Genomic DNA, 4,109 nt, shown 5'->3' with positions numbered 1-4,109 from the left:
AATGCGAATATTTTGCAAGTGGACCGATAAAACGTATATATGGCAAAAAAAAAAATTACATATTGTAGCCAATATTTTTGCCTGTGGTCGTAGGAGTATTTGTGTAACAAAACTGATCAAATGTCATATTTATAAACTTTGATAAAAATGTCTTTAAAATATAATTTCTTAAGGTATATAACCGAGCTACCAATGGGCAGCCATAAAAGTTCCCACTTCTACTTGACCTTTTGATGTTATAGGCGGCATACACGGTGCGTCTGACTCGTGCGTCGGTTTGGATGTGTTTGTGAAAGCAAATATGTGTTAGTTACACCAACATGACTCTGAATGATTCAACTGTGTGTAGTCGAAGGCGAGTCAACACGTAAACAAATGACTCGTATTATAGTATTAAAAATGAATTACAAAAACTAAAATCGAAAACTGCTGATAAAGTTACAGGTTCTCCAAATTCTGAAACAACATGACATACATATGTATCTGGTTTGGCTTGTAAGCGCTGTTTAAACAACGATCTCGCCATTATGCTAGATTCTAATTGTTTTTTAAAAATACTTGACATCCGCATTCGCATCCGCATCCGCGGATGTTAGCTGTTAGATATTCGCATCCGCATTCGCATCCGCGGATGTCTAAAATTTCACATCCGCAACATCCCTAATACATACATATGTATATATGTATACACAATGTGGGGTCGATATAAGGCGAAGAGCTTGAAATGTTGGCTGACCGGGGGAACGGAGGCAAATTTTATCAGAATGTTATGCGACTTATGGCGGTTTTCAAAACCAGGATGACCTACTCGGCGCCTAGTGATCGCTCACACTTTTCCGCCCTGGTCCAACATGGACATAGTGCCGCCAATCAAAATACAGCCCCTGCGCTGGCTTGGCCATGTTGTTCAAATGGACACCAACGCTCCAGCTCTGAAAGTGTGCAACTCGAAACCTGCTGGTTGTAGCAAAGGAAGAGAAAAGCCCCCACTGCGATGGAAATACCAAGGGGGGAAGGACTTGGCTTCACTTGGCATTTCCAATTGGTGTCAGTTGGGATAGAAGAAACGACTATCGTGCTTTTTTGAACTCGTCCAAAATCGCTTAGGCGGTTACGGCGTAAATAAAGAAAAAATAATAAAATAAAAATTAAATTTGAATAAAATTCTACTAATAAATATTATGATAGCCCAATTCTTTATCGGTGACAAATTTTTTTTTACTGACGAAATTAAATTTTTTCATATATTTTCCGGTAAAAAAAAACTGTGAAAAGAATTTGAATAGTTTGTGAGTGAGTGACGGAGAATATCTGTTGCTCTTTCACACTTAAACGGCTATACGGTTTTGGAAAAAGTTTGGCACACAAATAGCTTATGCTCTGGATTAATACCATAGGATATTTCAGAAAGAGAGTTGCTTACTGTTTAATACGTTAAAATTAATAAATTAACAAGTAAACTAGAATTTTAGAGCAATGTGGGGGTCGAACGAAAGAGTTTCGAAGCAATTTATTTCGAAAATATTTTTGAAGAGGGTTGCCACCAGTTTTAAAATTCAAAATAAATTTATACAACAAGTAAAGAGAGAGATTTGAAAAATCTTTGTTTCGAAAATGGAAGAGGTTGCCACATGATTGGAAATGCAAAAACAATTTAATTCACAAGATAAATTAAATATTTTAATATGATTGTCAAACGAGAGAGATTTATGTATGCTCTTTTTCTGTATTTTTTTAAGGAAGTGGCCACCTGCGCAAATAGTTAAATTTAATTAAATTAATAAGTTAATTAGAACCTTTTAATATACATAGATAATTGCTAACCCAAAAGAGTTTAAGATGGCTTTATTTCTGTATGTATTTACATTTTCTAAATGCCTGCCACTTCTTGAGAAATTCAGAATCAATTAAATTATCACATTAAATGAAATATTTAACTAAGCATGTCAAAGGATATACATTTCGAAAGCTTTATTTCGAAAATAATTTTAAAGTGGTTGCCACCTGTTAAAATGTCAAATTCATGTTTATCAATAAGTCAAATCAAATATTACAGAATTGATTTCAAACGAAACAGGTTTAAGCGGACTTGATTTCGGAAATATACTTCGAAGGGGTTGCCACATGTTTAAAAGTAAAATTTAGTTTAATTATTAAATTTATGTCAACGGAAAGAGGTTTAAGCAAGGTTTACTTGGAAAATATTTTTAAAGAGGCTTGCCACCTGTTTAAAACAGAAATTCATTTTTATCAATATCAACCAAGGAATGAAACCGAAACCCAAACCGAAACCGTAACCGTTTAAAACCGTTTCGTTTTTGAAAACCGAAACCGAAACCGTAACCGTTATCTTGACCTGAAAAGGAACGATACCGAAACCATTTCAATCGCAGGTTTCAATCGGTTTCCAGAAATTTACAAAAATAATAAATAAAAATTTCTTTGAAATAAATGATTTATTTAACCAAAATCAGCAACATTTTGCTAAAATTCTTGTTAAGTAGTAAATAAGTATGGCAAGGTAACTTTTCGCAAAAATCTGCTGATGACTTTGTTGTTGTGAATCGATAATCGATTAATTATATTTAAGTAGTTTCTTTCCCGTACGCAATGCGAGATCCCGCGTGTGCCCAAAATAGCCCAGAAATCATGCCTGTACTCAACAAAATGGTTAATAGAGAGCGAAAATTCGAGCGTATTCGATCGTAAGTGTATTCTTCTTCCTGCCCGAAACAGCCCGAAATTTTCTCCGAGTAAAAATGGATAAAGTGTCAAAGTGCATATCAGCTGTATTGTGTTTACATGTTGCCTGCATTCACTTGGTGCTTTTAAGGAAAAGTGAATGGCCGTGTTGATGTATTTTCAATCTATGTACTTAAAATCAGATTTGTGAAACCAAAATTCAATTTCCAAGTGTTTGCATTTAATACCATGTTCTGACCGACAACCAAAACATTTTTCCTTCATTTCCTTTTCATTTACAACCTTTAACTTTCATTATTATTTTGCTTTGGCTAGGCAATTAACAATAAATCCGAAATGGCGTATTAAAGATGATAAAATATGACTTCCACTTCGATAAATAATCGAAGAAAACTAGTGAAGACACCGATTGGAATGAGTGGAAAGTGAGTTTTCAAGTAGTTTTCAGCGAAAACTGGTTTTCGTTTAACAGATTTTATATGGACGAAAACACAAGTTTTAGGTCGAAAACCAGTTTTAGCAACGAAAACATGTTTCCGATGTCGGTCAGAACATGGTATAAGTGACAAAAACAAGAACAACGTGAATCAGCTGTTTCTCGACTTGTGGGCACGAAATGTGGGTTTTTGCGTTTCCGTACTTCTGAACTTTGTTCCATATTTGAAAGAAAATGTTTCTCCTATTCTCTAATTACCAAATCCGGTCCGGATTGTTAGGGAAAGAACCTAGTGTTGATATTATCAGTGAACTGTAATTTTCGAGTTTCTTTCCTCAACGTTTAAGACATTGTGATTTAAATAATATCAACAAAATTTCTGTGAAAAACCGAAACCGGAACGAAACCGAAACCAAAACCGAAATAAATTTTGAAGAACGAAACCAAAACCGAAACCGAAACACTTGGCAAAACCGAAACCCAAACCGGAACGTTATTTTGAATCGGTTTCATTCCTTGATATCAACTCAAATATTACAAAATTGATGTCAAACGAAACAGGTTTAAGAAAGATTTCTTTCGAGAATATGTTTCGAGAGGGTTGCCACCTATTTAAAAGTCAAATTCGATTTAAATAACATACATAGATATGGAACGAAAAGTTTATAAGAAAGGTTGCTACTTGTGTATAAATATAATTCAATTTGATTAAAAGGTTTTCTTTCGTAATTTCACAACTCTAGACAGTAAGCAACTTTTTTAAACAAAACTTTGTTACATTTAAAACTGTGTATAACGTTAAACGAAACTTCACGGGTACGGAGCTGCGGACAAAAGCTAGTATTAAATATTGCTTACGGTAATTAAAAGTAGAAAGCCACTTTGTACGCATGTTGTGGCTGCTACTGCAATTTCCTTTCAAAATTGTTGAATTTCACACAACTTCAATATTACATATGTACTTGCATTT

Source organism: Rhagoletis pomonella, unplaced genomic scaffold, assembly GCF_013731165.1.
Source record: "Rhagoletis pomonella isolate Grant_MI unplaced genomic scaffold, Rhpom_1.0 Rhpom_scaffold_00011, whole genome shotgun sequence".
NCBI classification, from domain to species: Eukaryota; Metazoa; Arthropoda; class Insecta; order Diptera; family Tephritidae; genus Rhagoletis; species Rhagoletis pomonella.
Note: the sequence above shows the minus strand (reverse complement) of the source record.